Source organism: Schistocerca serialis, chromosome 4 (genome assembly GCF_023864345.2).
Source record: "Schistocerca serialis cubense isolate TAMUIC-IGC-003099 chromosome 4, iqSchSeri2.2, whole genome shotgun sequence".
NCBI lineage: Eukaryota > Metazoa > Arthropoda > Insecta > Orthoptera > Acrididae > Schistocerca > Schistocerca serialis.
Genome location: NC_064641.1, coordinates 653,694,237 through 653,714,198, shown reverse-complemented (window position 1 = coordinate 653,714,198; position 19,962 = coordinate 653,694,237). Strand labels below are relative to the sequence as shown.

Sequence of the window (19,962 nt, the reverse complement as noted above, 5' to 3'; positions counted from 1 at the left end):
TTTAACCGACAGGAAGAAGATGCTGTGATACGCAAATAATTAGCTTTTCAGAGCATTCACACAAGGCTGGCGCCGGTGGCGGCACCTACTACGTGCTGACATGAGGAAAGTTTCCCACCGATTTCTCATACACAAACAGCAGTTCACCGGAGTTGTCTGGTGAAACGTTGTTGTGATGCCTCGTGTAAGGAGAAGAAATGCGTACCATCACGTTTCCGACTTTGATAAAGGTCGGGTTGTAGCCTACCGCGATTGCTGTTTATCGTATCGCGACATTGCTGCTCCCGTTGGTCGAGATCCAATGGCTGTTAGCAGAACATGGAATCAGTGGGTTCAGGAGGGTAATACGGAAAGCCGTGCTGGATCCCAACGGCCTCGTATCACCGGCAGTCGAGATGACAGGCATCTTATCCGCGTGGCTGTAACGAATCGTGCAGCCACGTCTCGATCCCTGAGTCAACAGATGGGGACGTTTGCAAGACAAGGACCATCTGCAGGAACAGTTCGACGACGTTTGCAACAGCATGGACTATCCGCTCGGAGACCATGGCTGCGGTTACCCTTGACGCTGCACCACAGACAGTAACGCCTGCGATGGTATACTCAACGACGAACCTGAGTGCACGAATGGCAAAACGTCATTTTTTCGGATGAATCCAGGTTCTGTTTACAGCATTATGATGGTCGCATCCGTGTTTGGCGACATCGCGGTGAACGCACATTGGAAGCGTGTATTCGTCATCGTCACACTGGCGTATCACCCGGCGCAATGGTATGGAGTTCTATTGGTTACACGTTTTGGTCACCTCTTGTTCGCATTGACGGCACTTTGAACAGTGGACGTTACAATTCAGATGTGTTACGACCCCTGGCTCTACCCTTCATTCGATCCCTGTGAAACCCTACATTTCAGCAGGATAATGCACGACCGCATGTTGCAGGTCCTGTACAGGCCTTTCGGGACACAGACAATGTTCGACTGCTGCCCTGGCCAGCATATTCTCCAGATCTCTCACCAACTGAAAACGTCTGGTCAATGGTGGCCGAGCAACTGGCTCGTCACAATACGCCAATCACTACTCTTGATGAGCTGTGGTATCGCTTTGAAGGTGAATGGGCAGCTGTACCTGTACACGCCATCCAAGCTCTGTTTGATTCAATGCCCAGGCGTATCAAGGCCGTTATTACGGCCAGAGCTGGTTGTTCTGGGTGCTGATTTCTCTGGATCTATGCACCCAAATTGCGTGAAAATGTAATCACATGTCAGTTCTAGTATAACATAGTTGTCCAATGAATACCCGTTTATCATTTGCATTTCTTCTTGGTGCAGCAATTTTAATGGCCAGTAGTGTATTTTGATACTCGCGATCTCACTCGTCAAAACCTTCCCATGTCTAGAATCATGAAATCTGGCAAGAAAGATTTCACAGTGCAAGTATAGGAAAAAAAAAGTCTGAAATTGTAAATTTGTAATTACATCACACCAAAAAAATATATCTTTGGTCATTTGATATGTGACTTCAGACTTGAAATTAAAACATTCTCGGAAGTCTTGGAAACTCTGGGACCGATAGCTTGCCAATATCGATGTCAACAACGAGCAAAAATCGTCAAAATCCTCGGTTCCGCAGTGGATGAACTGTGTATATGCACAATGAAGTTTATATGGAACCGTCAGAGCGCGAATGCCACTTGCAGCTGGCCAATTGTGCCTATTTTAGGGAATAGAAGGGACGAGATCAGCGTCAGATAATCAATGCCCCCTGCGAAGGACACGGAGATGCCACGTATTCGAGTGAGACAGCGTTATCAGCAACTGACAGAGTATGAAAGAGCCTGATTCCGTGTGTGCCATTTGGCCGGATGGTCGAATCGTGCAATGTACAGCTTTGAAGACATTCGAACGTGGCAGTAGCCTGCTGTCGGAATACTTGGAAACGTCAAGGCATGCATACCCGTCAGTGTTCCAGTCGACCGCAACTGACCACCACAAGAGAGAGTCACCGCATTGTGAAACAAACATAGCATCTGCCAAGCAAGAAGTAATGGACTGCCTGCTACATTCTGTGTCACCTGCACCATCGGTTGGAAACCAACAGCAGCCAGACTGGGGAATTACTGTCCCGTGCACAGGCTGGTGCTAACACAAACAGCTGTGTTTGGAATGGTGCCGCAGCCATGTAGCATGGACTGCTGATGAATGTTGTAGCATTGTGTTCAGCAGTGAATCGTGGTTCTCCATTACCCTAGCTGACCATCGTCGGTGAGTATGGCGTTTGCAAAGGCATTGTGCCAGGGTGGCGTAATGGTTAACGCGACTGCGTAGTGAGCAGGGAACCTGGGCTCGAGTCCTGGCCTTGGAACAAATTTTCATTTGTCTCTTTAGTCAGCATATATACATCATAGATGTTTGAGACTTGTAAAGGCCCTGGATTCATATGGCTTCATTTGGGAGCAAGTGCATTTTGTTAATTCTGAAGTAAATAATAGACGAAAACAGAAGTAGTGTATAATGGATGTTAAAAGAAGAATTGCAGTTACTAACAAGCCTTAAGAAATAAGAATAATTTATTAAAAAATAACCAACTTAAAATAGAAACAAGTAAGGAATACATCAAGATATTTATTTTCAGCTTTTTAATGTATGTTGTGAAGGGTGTCTTCTGGGGAAACAAGAACAGAAAAAGTTAGTAGCAGCAGATGTGTGGATATGGAGAAGAGCTACAAAAACATCCTGGACTGAATGAAAATCTACTGAAAAAATACTGAGGGAAAAGGACATTGACTGACATGATAGAGAGAAGTGAAACTAAATGAACTGCATTTCTAATCTGACACAACAGCTTCATCGAAATATCTGAAAAGGAAAAATTCGGAGAAAAATCAAAAGGCAGTCCCAGAAGATGCATATTACAAAGTGTCATTAGTGGATTCAACTGCATGAATTACATCCAAATAGTAAAGATGGCGAGGGACAGAGAAGGATGGCTACATCAACAAGTCTTGCCTTTGGTGTCTGATAATGACGACTATCTGGCGAAAAAGAGTCTTGCGGAGAAGGAAAGAAAACAGAGAAATATTCGAAAAATATTCGTGTTTGGTCCGAAGACTGCTTTGATGCAGGTCTCCATCCTACTCCGTCCTTTGAAGGCTGTTCATTATCGAGTACCTCAAAATGTTCAAATGAGTGTGAATTCCAAAGGGACCAAACTGATGAGGTCATCGGTCCCTAGACTTACACATAAACTAACTTATGCTAAGAACAACATACGCATCCATGCTAGAGGGGGGGACTCGAACCTCCGGCGGGGGGGGTGGGGGGGGGGGGGGGGGGGAGGGGGGCTGCGCAGTCAGTGACATGGCGCCTCTAACAGCGCGACCACTTCGCGCGGCTCCGAGTACCTACTGGAACTTACATCTTTCTGAATCTGCTTATTGTATTCATCTCTTGGTCTCCCTTTACAATTTATACCTCCCAGACTTCCCTCCAACACTAAATTGGTGATTCTTTGATGTCTCCTATCAACAGATCCGTTCTTATAGTCAGGTTTTGTCACAAGTTTCTTTTCTCCCCAGTTGTATTCCTGTTCTCCCACTCAGTACATCCTCATTAGTTACGTGATCTACTCACCTGATCTTCAGCCTTCTTCTGTAACACCATTTTTCGAAAGCTTCTATGCTCTTCTTGTCTAAACTGTTTATCGTCCATGTTTCTCTTCCATACATCGCTACACCCCATACAAATACTTTCAGAAAAAGACTTCCTAACACTTTATTTCCCTTCTTCAGACACGCATTTCTTGCCATTGCCAGTCTACATTTTATATTCTCTCTATTCCGGCCTTCATCAGTTATTTTATTGCCCAAATAGCAAAACTGACCAATCACTTTTAGTATTCCCTCAGCATTGCATGATTTAACTCGGCTACATTCCCTAATCCTTGTTTTACTTTTGTCGATGTACATCTCATCCTGCTTTCAAGACACTGTCGATTCCTTTCAACTGCGCTTTCATGTCCTTTGCTGTCTCTGACAGAATTACAACGGCTGATGACGACATCCTCCTGAGTAGTCCCTGCCCGGAGATCCGAAAATGAATGAAATAGTTCAAATGGCTCTGAGCACTATGGGACTTAACATCGGAGGTCATCAGTCCCCTAGAACTTATAACTACTTAAACCTAACTAACCTAAGGAAATCACACACATCCATGCCCGAGGCAGGATTCGAACCTACGACCGTAGCGGTCGCGCGGTTCCAGACTGAAGCGCCTAGAACCGCTCGGCCACACCGGCCGGCCGCAGATCCGAAAGGGGGACTATGTTATCTCCGAAATATTTTACCCAAGAGAATGCCATCATCATCTAACCATACTGTTGAAGCGCATGTCCTCCATAACAGTTACGGCTGCAGTTTCCTCTTGTTTTCAGTCGTTCTCAGTACCACTATAGCAAGGTGTCTAGGCTGACGTTACAAGGCCGAATCTGGCAATCATAAAGACTGTTGCTCCTGTACCTACTGAAAAGTCTGCTGTTCGTCTCCAGGGACCACACGTTTCTCCGGAAGATATCCTTTCGAATACAGCACCTGAAGAAACTGTCAGTCTCCCCAAGCAGAAACGCCGCGCCTGTCTTTGTTATCTGCGACTAACGGCGAACGCTAGGAGGCTACGTTGTTGCCTGGTCAAGTTTCCGCCGCGCGCGGCCGCAGGTGTTTCTGCCGGACCCGCGGTCCCGGCACAGCGCGAGTGTTCCTTATTTGTGGTCAAGGCCGGGCCTGGGCCAGCGCGGCAGCTGCCCGCCTGCTGCCTCTGCCGGCCGCCCACGGACGCCGCGTCCCGCCGTTGCGCCGCCGCTCGTCACCGCTCCTTCGTCGAATCGCGGGCTTGCCTCCAAGCGAGGCAGCCGACACCGGCGCAGTGCGTCATCCGACCGTGCAGGATGTCTGAGCACGAATCACCGTCCGGCGCTAGGCAACCGTCACTGTCGTCTGCGATTATTTTGCGCATGTGAGTCACGTTTAAGATATTCCTTTACAGCGGTACCACAAGACAGTCCAGCGAATATTCGTCAGCTGCTTCTCATTTCTGGGAGAAAATGTTTTTACTCTTCAGCAGAGCATCTACACTGCACAACCCACTTAAATGGTCATTTCTTTGAAACCCCCGTCGTTTCCTCCCACTGCGACGTTGAAGTTTGAAATTTGGCTCACAGTTGTCTGCAGGCTTCCCCTGTAATGGTGGAAAAGCGTGACACGCTGCGACGGCACCTTCGGGCCGGCGATGCTTCAGACAGCGAGTTGTCGACAAATGAAAAAAAAAGGCCACAGCTCACACGTTCAAGCGAAGCGCAAGGTGTGTTGTAAGGTGGCATCGGCGTTGCACCTTACATGAGTCCATTTAACATGACACTTTAGGTTTTGTTGGAGTAATACTCTAAATTACGGTGTAGGAAATCTATGTGGAAACGCATCGGCACCTCGAGAATTCTGCGATTTTGTAATTATAAGATTTTGCGGAAAGGCAGTATGCTAGACAGAGCTCCGCTACGTCCCCGGCGAGCGGCCGAAGGCCACAACCTGACGGTATGAATGGTGAACTGGGGGATTTCTGTAATCCGTTTAGAGAGGCCACAGCAGTCGCCAACCTCTGAAGGACGTGCGGCTGCAGGTGTTCAAGTGTTTACCAAAACAGAGCAGTGGATAGCTGGACGGGCTTTCCTGTGCGTGCTGTCGCCTATGTCCCATTAATTTTACGCCAACTCAAGTGGGGCAGGTTCAATTGGTTCAAATGCCTCTGAGCACTATGGGACTTAACATCTGTGGTCATCAGTCCCCTAGAACTTAGAACTACTTAAACCTAACTAACCTAAGGACGGCACACACATCCATGCCCGAGGCAGGATTCGAACCTGCGACCGTAGCGGTCGCGCGGTTCCAGACTGAAGCGCTTGGAACCGCTCGGCCACTCGGGCCGGCAGTGGGGCGGGTCCGGAGTTCCGAATAACAAAACTTTCAATGCAAGAGTCTGTGTTTGCTACGACGGGGAATCTTGCCGGGAAAATCTCGAGTGGTCTCTTGGGAGAAAACTTCCAGTAAACGTGTTATTGCCCACAGATGTGGTTCTTGCCAGCCGGCGTGGGCGGAGTTTACTTGTGAAATTTTGTAGAAATAAAAGAATTGTGGAAACGAGTTCTATTTCCAGGCCGTACATTGGTCGGCACTGGCAAACTGGGTATTTTGAGAGCTTCTAGTGATGTGATTCGCTCGGTAAAAGTTGAGGTGGGAAAACAGAGGTGAAGAGCGATCTTGCTCGACTCTCGGTAGCGGTCTTCCGTTCTGGGCTCTCGTACTGAGAGGACGTTAGCCAAGTCGTCTCCCCTCTTGGTCTTTCGTTCTGAGAGGACGTTAGCCGCGCCAGCGCATTATTGCTGATGGAAACATTGTTGCAATTAGAGAAGTTTACGGACAGCAGTCTGTTGTTCGAATACTGTAGGATTGTACTTTCCGAGACGCCACACGCCGACTGCACGGCCGCGCCGTCACCGTCGGAGACCACCGCTACAACAGGAATATTACGGTGAGATCACACGAACTTTTGAACTTTGACCTTTTCTTCCCATATGTACACACGTTGCTCTTTGAAGTGTCGTCGCGCCCGAATGCCACGCTAACCATTACAGGAAAATGTTGTAGGCGCCTTCGGGTAAAATTTCGAACTTGACGGGGTTTCAAAAAAGAGACCCTTTAGTTGTGTTGCACAGTGTATTTGTGACAAAATTAATATCTTGTATTGTATCCGAACAAGCTATTTATTTTCTAGTCTGTTATCTAGGTTCTATAGAAGTATGAATATTTCATCCGTAACTAACGGCATCGTAAGGAAAGCGTTGGTTGCCAAGTTAACAAAAAAAAAAAAAAAAAAAACTTCACCGCGGCCGTCACTTGTTAATTTTTCCACTACGGGTTTCGATGGCTCACATCATCATATTCAGCTGCAGAATATTGTTGTTACATTCATGGTATTAGACTAGAGCACAGACACACTTCACAGCATCAGACCAAGAGTAAAGCAGGTTGCGTTCCTTTTCTTGCTGGTGATCAAATTGGTTTTTCAGAAAGGGACATGAATTTCTAGGAGTAAAGGTTCCCTACAAGGGAAGTAGCATCGGAAATATGCTGCCAACTGCTACTTGTTGCACTTGCTCTTCGCTGTACATGATGTTTAGGCTGTCAATTCACACAATGATGTTATACGTATCAGAGAAATGGTATGTTTACATTGAGTACAAACGTAATTTAGAGGTGCAACTGCTCAAGCTTGGCTGTTTAGTTTCATGTGCATCAGTGTTCAGTTATCATTTTAACTGTTTTTCTATATTATCTTGTGTTATTAATATATAGACGGGCTGCAGTGCTTCCTTTATAAGTACACTTCAGTCTTATAAATTCACGTTTTTTTAACTTTTAACAGTTTTTTTCTAAAAAACTCCTTTACACTCGATCTACTGCTGTCAAAAAACATCTGTCCTCTACACCCACACCGGGAATGTGACAACACAATTCCTGACCTGAAGATTATAGTGTGAACCATCGCCGGGGAATGGCCGTGCGGTTCTAGGCGCTACAGTCTGGAGCCGAGCGACCGCTCCGGTCGCAAGTTCGAATCCTTCATCGGGCATGGATGTGTGTGATGTCCTTAGGTTAGTTAGGTTTAATTAGTTCTAAGTTCTAGGCGACTAATGACCTCAGAAGTTAAGTCGCATAGTGCTCAGAGCCATTTGAACCATTTTTTTTAGTGAACTGCCGAAACGCGTAGTGGGAAAACAAACAAGTGACTGACACAGGCCGGCCGAAGTGGCCGTGCGGTTCTAGGCGCTGCAGTCTGGAACCGCGAGACCGCTACGGTCGCAGGTTCGAATCCTGCCTCGGGCATGGATGTGTGTGATGTCCTTAGGTTAGTTAGGTTTAACTAGTTCTAAGTTCTAGGGGACTAATGACCTCAGAAGTTGAGTGCCATAGTGCTCAGAGCCATTTGAACAATTTTTTTGACTGACGCAGTAGAAGCTCTGTTTGTATACAGCACTAAATCAAGTGAGATGGTATGTTGCCTAAATGGACCAGACGGTGCTGAGGACATTTGATTATAAGAAATGACACGTTAAAAGTAATAATTGAGTTTTGCTTCAGCCAGAAAAATAATGACGGCAAAAGTAGAGAGGACATAAAATGCGGTCTGGTTCAAATGGCTCTGAGCACTATCGGACTTAACTTCTGAGTTCATCAGTCCTCTAGAACTTAGAACTACTTAAACCTAATTAACCTAAGGACATCGCACACATCCATGCCCGAGGCAGGATTCGAACCTGCGACCGTAGCGGTCGCGCGGTTCCAGACTGCAGCGCCTAGAACCGCCCGGCCACTCCGGCCGGCTAATGCGGGCTGGCAATAGAAAAAAGCATTTATGAAAAAGAGAAACTTGTTAATATCGAATGTAAATTCAGGTGTTAGAAATTCTTTTTTGAAGCTGTTTGTCGGAAGTGTGACCTTGCATAGTACGTGGACGATAAGCTATTCAGACAAGATAAGTATAGAAGCTTTATAAATGTATTACTACAGGAGGAAATTAGATGGATACGTCGAATAACTAATGAGCAGGTAGTGAATCGAACAATTTGAATAAAAGTAGGGACTGGTTGATAGGCCAAATCCTGAGGTAATGAACGAAGAGTGTGGCGTAAAAGCTGTACAGGAAGACCATGGCTTGGCTGCCGTAAGTACGCTTAAACGGAAGTAGGTTGCAGTAACTATCCACTGATAGATAGGCTTGCATCGAACAGACCGGCGTTGAGAGCTGAATCAGACAAGTCTTTCGGCTGAATACCATGTATCACAACCGTCTAGCTTCTGAAACAGACCACACTCTAGGAATAAAATAGTATGTATGAGACTACAGACCACACATCTGTAATCATCCTCCCCGTAGCGTCGACGATGTGTACTAAAATTACCACCAAACTAAACCCCCTTAGTCGGTCTGAAGTCCGATTTCAAAAGGAAGAGTGGGCTGAGCAACACCTCGTAAAATAAAAGCTTCACCTGGCTGTGGATGATGGTACACTATGACGGCGTCTGTCTGGAGTTACAGCTGAAGAAGACTTATTACATCAGCGGCGGGCGGTGCAGATAACGGCAACGTCAGAGAAGGCGAAAGAATCTTTCTTCAAGCTCAAGACGTTGAAAGCAGCGCTATTAGTGTCAGCACGCTGAAGATGACACATCTGCCAGCTTGGATTGTGAACGCACGGGGTAAGGCCAAGGAAAAGAAGAAGACTTTAATTCGGCTATCAGGCACGTAGGCACAAGCTAACGCTAACTGCTGCTGTAGTACTTTTCTGTCCCTCGTTCTTGCGTCACATAAACTAGTATTCTACATTTCACTACACATCACGTCGCCTCAGCAGCAGAGTGCTCTGCGCAGATAATTGTCAAGCGCGGTTCCTGGGTTCGATTCTCTGTTGCGTCGGATATTTTATCCTCTCTGGGAGTAGGTGTTCTCATTATTATTTCCTCTTCATCACAGACGCGCAAGTTGCTGAAGAAGCGTCAGATAATAAGACTTGCACTAGGGCCGAACAAGCCCAGATGGGGTATTCCGAGCAATAATGCCATACGATCATTTCATTTCACTATACATCACGACGCTATACTGAAATAAATGAGTTTATTCTGTATTAACAGTACGCTAAGGGATAGCTGGGGAGACACAAGGACTGTGCTTCTGTATTAGAAGCTGGAGTACTAGAGCCAAACTGTCTGATAAAGAAACATGCTTAAACCACCATATGTGAAAAACAAAATACAAGTTGTTCGGAAATTTCCGTTACAAACTTCTAGGACTTATAGAGGGCAGAGAGTACATAACATTTTGAATAGGAATCCATGCCGGAAACATATCGTTTCAGTTCCGATGTTTAACTTACCCGCTTCTGCTTGAGGAACTGAAGTACGAGTGACGCATTACAGTTATTTGAAACATTCAGTTATAACTTAAGCACGTTTGTTTAACATGAAAATTATGTGTTTACGTTATTCCAAAACAAATAAAATCCAGTTTAAAAGCCGTACAAAAGACTACTGATGCATTGCAATAGCGGTTCGAGGTGGCAACTACCGACGTTGTTACGGACATTGTACCTACGAAGCATGCTCTGGTACATATTTCCATTCCATGGTGTCTCTTCAGTTTCTAGTGCAGCTGCCAGAACTCGCGCCAGCAGATCTTCCTCTGTCTCTATAGGATGATGATGTTTGGTTTGTGGGGCGCTCAACTGCGTGGTGATCAGCGCCCGTACAAAGTCCCAGTTTTTACGCAGTCCAATGTCACGAATGATGATGATGAGAATGAAATGATGAGGACAATACAAACACCCAGTCCCCGGGCAGAGAAAATCCCCAACCCGACCGGGAATCGAACTCGGGACCCCGTGATCGAGGTCTCTACAGGAGTCTCGTAAATTAAATTTTGTGTACGACCTCACAATAAATAGTCTATAGTAGTTAAATCCGGCTATCGCGAGGGCCACATGGCCTATCTATCTTCCACCGTATCGTCTGTTGAGATGTTTTCGAACCGCACGTGAGAGGTGAGGTGATGCACCATCGTGCTGAAACCACATTCTTGACGGACATTCAGTGGCACAGTTTCTAAGAACGGATCCAATCCGTTTTGTAGATAGATCAAGTATGTGGGGCCAGTTAGATTGAGGGGAAGGAGGTCTGGCCCAATCACATGACTATCCATCTGCGAGGCAGTCGGTAAGTGATATCAGGTAACCGTCTGACGTAGTACACATCACCCTGTCTCCTCTATTACATACCAGGAAAAGCGTCTCTGAGGCTTTTCGCTTTCCCTCAGCAGACTTGGACGCGTTACTGGGAAACGGTAAGCTTCCGGACATAGGTACCTATTCAAAATATTTTGCACTCACTCCCCTCTACAAGTACTACAAGTTTTTAACGGGAATCTCCAAACATCCTGTATAACGGTACGGCAAGACTGCGCAGAAGAGGATCAAGTGCTGAAGAACGATCCCTGGGTATTTAAACTTTGACGACAGTTCAACAGGATGGAGAAACGTCCACTCATAAAACTACAATTTCTGGAGCATTGTGTACGTGAAGGAACGTAAGTTCTACATCGTGCAGAAAGAAAACAGCCTTCCACAAAGTCGCGATTCTTTTACAGTTGCGTAATCTTTAGAAAGCACAAGGAGCTCTTTAGATTGCACCAGTGAACTCATTTGCCTTGCAGAGTAAACACGACTCTGAGATCATGACTAGTGCTCTATCTTACAGTTAGCTCTTTGAAACAAGTTTATTATTCCAATACTAGCAGTACTCAAATTGATACGCGAATGTGCAGAATTACACGACAGAGTAAGCAGTGTTCCCAACATTATTCGATTTTATACATCCGAAATTGGTGCTGAAGCAAATACGGAAGTTCGGATAAACAGCGTGGACAAACCAAATGAATGCAATTGTATAAACGCTTGGATTATTTTTACCGCCTTTACGTCATCAAATCATGATGCTAAAATTCTGAACAACCAAACTGTAGGCAAGCGATATGCAGCTTCATTCTGTAGCACATTGTGAATAAAAATTGTGGCTCTCCGGATCAAGAGTGTGCATAAAGTAAATCTCATTTAATGACGAAGAAATTCCAATCCTAGATGGGACAAAGCTAATGTATTAGGATAACAAAACTTTCACTATTAGCAGGGTAATCCTAGTTAGCAACCGTGTTGAAAGAAGAAAACTACATCCAAAGTACTGATTGGCTACATGTCCGCCAGATAACCCTAAATGTAATTTGTTGTGGTTCAAAGTATTGCTTGCTGGCACGCGTCTACTTACGTTAAATAAACATATATTACACGACTATATATCACGGCTTTCACCTGTAGGTAAATCATTTTATGCTTCGGGCGGATGGCAATAAATTTAAGTTAGTGTTAATCTATCAAAGGTTCATTTCCCAAAGAACCTTCCGTACTGTTGAGTGTGTGTGTGTGTGTGTGTGTGTGTGTGTGTGTGTGTGTGAGAGAGAGAGAGAGAGAGAGAGAGAGAGAAGCACACAAACACAAAATCAAGTAAAACAGTACAAGGAAAGTGAACATATTTAGTTGCAATCTTAGTTGCAATGACATGTTCTGGTAGGTCAACCGACACATCCACCTATAGAATCATTATCCTTACTGTATCATCGTACAGTCAAGCTCCCCAAATTGACTTGTGGCTTGCAATGACTTCCGTTTTAATGATTTCTTGAACTGCTTAATACTGTGCACTTCGACAAGATCACTGTAATATAAGCACTCCACGCCTACCTACATATTTAGTTACAAATGGACACTTCATTCAACGCTCACTGCATGTCACCAGCGTCTTTATCACACGTTCTTGGAGGCCAGTGCCATTTTCCGATAATTGTTAGACGGTAATGCAAGGGAACTAGCAGGGGCTAAGATGTGTATGGCATTATCTCTAGGATTAAGTAATAAACTAAACAGTTTGTGCAGATGGCTTTCAGAAATGCTCGTACAATGAGGCCGAACACAATGGCCTCATTTCTTAAATTTTTTTCTTATTTTTAGTTTTATTTTATTTCGTTTTTAGTTGAGCCTATATGGGTTTCCGCATGCAGGCTACACATAACGGCTTTTTCAATTTTTTGTTACTGCATTAGGTCCACAAAACAGTGTTAGATGATCTTACATTGGATAAACAGGAAATACTGTCTCCATATGACAGTACAATGTTTCGTACGAGAATGCTTTGTAGTGGATATTGTATCATTTGAGTATAAACTGTAATTAGATATGCATGTCAAGCCAGCAAATGTGTTAGATAAAGATACCTGAATTTGAAACAATGTTTCGTACGAGAGCACTTAAGTTATCTGTAATTGGGTTAACATGTCTAGTTAGTCAATTATATCACGTGATGATGTTTGAACCTGGCTCGTGGCGTAGTCATAGGGCACTATATGAAAATATTATTGTTCATGCAGCACGCATGATCAGTAGCACAAAATTGTTTGGAATTATGCAAAATGCTTGAGTGTCCGTGTTTCACTATTCATCCTCGTGATTTACGACAGTAAGACTTGCATGAACAGGTACGCAATTTTTGAGTACAGGACAAAGCGATTTCAAGTCAGTCACGCATGACGAGATGTCATAATGATTCTGTGCCACGAGACGCTGTTTTATTAGGACTATATAATTGTTTTTTATAAAACGTATTGGCTAAACAGAAGATATGTATTGTTTTTAAAAGTTTCATGTGCATAAACTATTTATGTATGTAGGCTTTTGGAAGACAACCATCTATATGTTCAATGCAAAATTTATAATAGGGCAACAAATGTGATTTATTTCATTGTACTTTGCATTAAATGTGGCTGGTTGATAAAGGCGCTATTGTGACCCTATTTGAATTTGATGCGTCCATTGGCCATGGATGTGCAATTGGATATGAAATGCTTGTCTTATGTTTAAATATATAACGGATACATGTCATACTAGTATTTGTATTTGTGTAACACCTGTATATTTGTTGGTATCATTCACTGTATTGATGTCAAGTTTAATGAAGGTGCCTATACGCTCCCCATTTTAAAACGCGGCGTTCCCATTGTCTGTGGAATCGAATGTTTCCTGGTTCTGTTGGCCATGTTGACCTCCAGTTTGATTCTGACTTGATAAGAGGCATGTGTGGATTATGACATTATTTCTGTAAATGTTTATAACGCTTGTTCCACCACTTTAATGTCTATTATTTAGATCAGGCACTGCCAGTACAGGTATGTCCTTATTCAAAAAAATTTCTGTTACGTTTGAACTGTTTGTTGTAACACCACTTTTGTATTCACTATTCACTGACAACTGAGTTCTGCTTTTTGTAGCCTCAGTAGGCCAGGCTTGAAAATGAACCTGTGAGGTTCGAAACTCGTCGCCTAGTATAAATACTACAACTGTTGACAGAATCGTTAATAAACGCTTGAAGGAATTTAATAAAGTTGCCGGTTCCTTGTCAACAAAATGGTGAAACTGCAGAACATGAAATTGGTGAAAGTGGTTTCTAATGACCTGAATCCTAAAATGATAATAGTTGCTTTGGAATAAACACTTAACACTTTAAAAATGAATTTTTAACAATTTTAACGATATATTTTTTTCAAGCACTGTTTCAGTTATATGAAAAAGAAATTTCGGTGGTAGTAGTTGAAACGATTAGTAAATATGACACGTTCTTCAACAGCAGCTAGTCACTCCGTAACCGAGTAATTTCACTTTTTTACCTTTCAGTGCCTATGTTTACTACAATGGCTAGTTGTCGTTGTAAAAACTGCCCAGACAGTCTTATTTTACTTTTGTGGTTAATTTTTGAGTAAGAAACATTAAATATTTGGTGAATAAAGGAAATACTACTCAAGCTTTTGAAATAAACATGGCCATCAGAATAAGTGCGGAACGCTGCACAAGTTGTGCTACATATTAGTTGAAGACCTCAGAAAATTTAAAGAAATCACCAAAAACCTAATTTGGACGGCAAGACGGAGATCTAAAACGCCGCTTTCCCGAATGCGAGTAAAGTATCTTTACCACGGCGCCATGTGCTTCTTCATCGTCCCTATGCAATGAGTAAGCGTTTTTGTATTTATACTCCAATAAAACATTTGCTTATGCTGAAAACTTAAATTACTCGTACTTTTCATTCCAATAACATCTATTTCGCTAATTTTCTAGTTTATAACAATGCCACTTTTTGACAAATCTGAGGACAGATGTTGGTTCTGTGCCCAAAAATTCATGAAAATAAGCTGTTACCAAACAAAAAGAATATTTTTCTGTTGGCCTTTGTTATCAACAGCGTAGTCTAGTAACATCTAAAGAGCTACCAGTATCCCCTATCATTCCTTGCAAATTGTGCTTTACATAGCATCTGGATTACCGAGTGGCCAGGGCACAGGGCCTTAAGTTTCGTATGAAAATGGCTGCCCCGTGACTAAAGCTAACGGTTCTTAAATTTTTCTGACGGAGAGTTCGTCTGAATCCTAGAGACAGCAATTCAGTAGGAGAAGATGCTGAATGAGGCGTTTAGAATGACTGTGGTGTCAGCGCACTTTCCAATAATCTTAGTATCGTTAACTGAGAGCCTACATGTGGGAAAGATCCGTTTACCCACGGCAAATAAACTAGTGTTAACCAAATTCAAAGGCATATCTTCCTTTTTTATCATCAATTTTGGTTAAAACTAAGTACTAGGGACACTGCCGCAGTTACTATATTCTGGTGGTTCCTAGTAAGTCAACAAGAATAAACTGAGAGTGGCTTTCACACTCAAAGGAGGTAATACTGTAATGGTTCTTTATTTACGTGACCATTACGGCACTCCAACCCCAGTTCTCGATACCAGTAATATCGTACTACTTTACTGAGAAGTCACAGACATATTTTTGTGACAATATTCACATTTGGTTTTGTTAATGCATAGGTACTCCGATTTATCGATATATTACAGTGATATGGTTCTTGTGTGTACTCATTTCTGTGAGACTGTCATAATCTTTGACTTACTTGTAACCGTTCTGGCGCGTATGTGCACAGAGCAGTCTTTGTTTCACTTGGCAGAAGTTAAGTTGTTATTTCGCTTTGTAAAAGAACAGTCAAGTCTTGTGTTTAGTTAAAGTGGAAATTAATTAATTGAAGATTGATACAAAACTGTTTTCTTGATGTTGTGATAATTAAGAAGAAGTATATGTGAATTTACAAGAAGTTTAATAAAAATGTGGATCGTGAACACCAAGTCAAAAATTATTCCTACCATACCATTGTTCTGATCTGAGATTGTTTGATCATTAAGAATTTCATGAAAAAAGAATTTTTTAGGTCTTCAAATATTGCTAAAATACAGATCTGGACCTTCTAGCAGTCAAAGTGGAATCACACTAGAATGAACAAGATGAGCCATAACAACTTCGACGAAATCCATTCAAGATAAGTGCCAAAATTAATGACTTTTTTACAGTGACTTCATTATTTCCATTCTGACGATACCATCCACAGTCAATAACTTTGTTGTTGCCCGATAAAGCGAACATATGCTGTGTGAGCAACATTATTAATCTGATTTCTAACCTACTTTGCAAGTGGTGATATTGTTAGACTTTCAGTTCTTCAGTGTCGCAGCGTCACTCTTATAGGTACCAGGTATTCGCAGACAACAATAAATTGGCGAGTACGTCGCAACAAAACCTTCAGTGCAGCTATATTGTGAGACAGAATAGAAATGTATATTTTAAATCGAGGACGCTGCTTGCAATATTTTGACCTGAATTAAGAAGACAGTAACAGTGTTCTTACAGCTGCATGCACATATATCCACACAGTTCCATAATGTAACATTCTCCTAAGGAGCTAGGATTACTCAGAGGGCGACAGTTTCATGTTCTCATGAGACCACAGCAATTTACGTTTACCTACATTAGTTCAGGCAAGTGAAGAGGTTTTTCGTCACTGCCAATTTCCTTTCCCATTCTTGTCCAACTAAACTAGTGCTCCACTTGTAATGAATATGACATCGGTGGGGTCGATGTCACTACTGTAGCTTTCTTCTTTTATAGATAGGATGCGTTCAATTAAAGACAGTTACGCTTTATACTTGTTGTATGAAGAGACCTGTGCGATCTTTCATATTGGTTGGTGTCAGTGTGAACAGTAATCCGGCCAAAAATCCAGGAGAATTGAAGAAACATTACGGTACGTGTAATCCATAACTTGTCTGGATGCTCCAAACAGTAATACTTGTAGCAGTGGCCTAACAGGTTTTCCTGAAGACCCCACGACGTCACCAGTAAAAGTAACCGGGAGGTGTCGCCGCGGTTACGCAATCGGCTCGCCAGCGCAGCCACAGCGGAAGCCAGCCCGTGCAGCTGGTCGCGGCTTCACTGCTCATGCACTCGCCTTTGCCGACAATGGCCTGTTTAAAGCCTGCAACGCGCTGCAGAGATATCGCGTTACATGCATCACAGAAGAAATGCTATTTATTATGCAAACTGCGCTCTAATGAGCTTCCAGCCAATATCTGTGTTGCGAACTTTCCTCGACCCCTTGAGAACAATAGAGCGCTATTTCTTTTAGCACTCAGCAACAAGTTAACACGTTTGCAGAGTCTAAAAACACTCACATTGAGGCTGCTACCATAAAACGCCCTCGAGAAACTGTGGTTATACATTGATATGGTCCTACTCAAGTTTGGATTTATCCTTAAGTAGGAATGGGAGAGGGAGGGTTAGGCCAAGTTCCGGGGAATCGAGCAACATAGGCTCTGACAGAGATGGCGAGTGGCGCGCCTCAGAATAGGCAACTCTCTCAACCCAAATACGCGCCCAAGGTACAGAGTACAAGATCACGGTTGGGTGTGGAACATCGGAAACCACAGTCGGATCTGCAATAATCATAAATACTGACGTTTCTTGTCTTCCCAAACCTTAAGTCGGAAGAATGTACAGGGTGATCAAAAAGTCAGTATAAATTTGAAAACTTAATAAACCATGGAATAATGTAGATAGAGAGGTAAAAATTGGCACACGTGATTGGAATTACATGGGGTTTTATTAGAACCAAAAAAAAAAAACAAAGTTCGCAAAATGTCCGACAGATGGCGCTGGACAGCAAAACTGCTACCGTGACGGGTGAGAGGTACGCCGATATGTTACAGAATCGCATCATCCCCAGCCTGGCTGATAAACACCTGCTTGAACGTACGATGTTTATGCAGGATGCCGCTCCACCCCATATTGCTAGACGCGCGTCGTTTGGTGATGATCGTGTGCTCAGCCGACACTTTCGTCATGCTTGGCCTCCCAGGACCCCAGACCTCAGTCCGTGCGATTATTGGCTTTGAGGTTACCTGAAGTCGCAAGTGTATCGTGATCGACCGACATCTCTAGGGATGCTGAAAGACAACATCCGACGCCAATGCCTCATCATAAATCCGGACATGCTTTACAGTGCTGTTCACAACATCATACCTCGACTACAGCTATTGTTGAGGAATGATGGTGGATATATTGAGCATTCCTGTAAAGAACATCATCATTGCTTTGTCTTACTTTGCTATGCTAATTATTGCTACTCTGATCAGATGAAGCACCATCTGTAGAACATTTTTTGAACTTTTGTATTTTTTTGGTTCTAATAAAACCCCATGTCATTCCAAGCATGTGTGTCAATTAGTACCTCTCTATCTACATTATTCCTGATTTATTCAGTTTTCGAATTTATACTGACTTTTTGATCACCCGGTATATAAATGGATATACCAAAATAATGGTCGCTACGCAATCAAACCAACAACTGGGGCACAATTTTCTACAACAGACTAGCCTCTTGGTTTCTAGTATCTGTCGGTTGTTTGCTATTTGTTTTGCTGCCCTGAATGTCGCACAGGCGAGATTGCCTCCTGGTAGAGCGACTCTCACCGTTTGACTGTTTGAATCTACCTGTGGTCGCGTGTGTGTGTTCACCGTTAAATGGTATATTGTCAACTTGATCTGCAAGTTCGCATCTTGCGTATTCGCGTGGCTTTCTTGTAGTGTTCCCCGAATTTTCCTGTTGTTCTTAACGTGCACCATTGAATGACTATTTGTTTAACGGCAGGCAACACGAGGAGCCTTTCGACAGAGCGACGTTGAGTGTTCAATGAGCGTACACTTCAAATTATTGTTATTGCCAAATACGTAGTTGCTGTGTGATTATTAAATACTTTTGGCAAGATAACTACCTTTCGACAGGGCGCCGTTTATATTCCTGTTGTTGTTAACGTGCACCGTTGAATGACAATTTGTTTAACGGCAAGCCACAAGAAGAGCCTTTCGACAGAGCACAAATGTTTTACAGCCACTAGCAGTTGTACTCTGTGCGTGTGACTTGACTGATTACATAGTTTTAGTTTTTTAATATATATATATATATATATATATATATATATATATATATATATTAAAAAACTAAAACTATATATATATATATATATATATTAAAAAACTAAAACTATGTAATCAGTCAAGTCACACGCACAGAGTACAACTGCTAGTGGCTGTAAAACATTTGTGCTCTGTCGAAAGGCTCTTCTTGTGGCTTGCCGTTAAACAAATTGTCATTCAACGGTGCACTATATATATATATATATATATATATATATATATATATATATTAAAAAACTAAAACTATGTAATCATATATATATATATATATATATATATTAAAAAACTAAAACTATGTAATCAGTCAAGTCACACGCACAGAGTACAACTGCTAGTGGCTGTAAAACATTTGTGCTCTGTCGAAAGGCTCTTCTTGTGGCTTGCCGTTAAACAAATTGTCATTCAACGGTGCACGTTAACAACAACAGGAATATAAACGGCGCCCTGTCGAAAGGTAGTAATCTTGCCAAAAGTATTTAATAATCACACAGCAACTACGTATTTGGCAATAACAATAATTTGAAGTGTACGCTCATTGAACACTCAACGTCGCTCTGTCGAAAGGCTCCTCGTGTTGCCTGCCGTTAAACAAATAGTCATTCAATGGTGCACGTTAAGAACAACAGGAAAATTCGGGGAACACTACAAGAAAGCCACGCGAATACGCAAGATGCGAACTTGCAGATCAAGTTGACAATATACCATTTAACGGTGAACACACACACGCGACCACAGGTAGATTCAAACAGTCAAACGGTGAGAGTCGCTCTACCAGGAGGCAATCTCGCCTGTGCGACATTCAGGGTAGCAAAACAAATAGCAAACAACCGACAGATACTAGAAACCAAGAGGCTAGTCTGTGTGAGGCAGTTTCGAATACCAATGGCCACAGTTTCACAGACCAA

General features: G+C 42.9%; 1 protein-coding gene across 1 annotated transcript in view; it reads right to left on the bottom strand.

Moving 5' to 3' along the window:
• The window catches only part of LOC126475515 (uncharacterized), a 294,048-nt gene that overhangs the window by 255,470 nt on the left and 18,616 nt on the right, over positions 1-19,962 (bottom strand). The gene's annotated exons all lie outside the window — the stretch shown is intronic.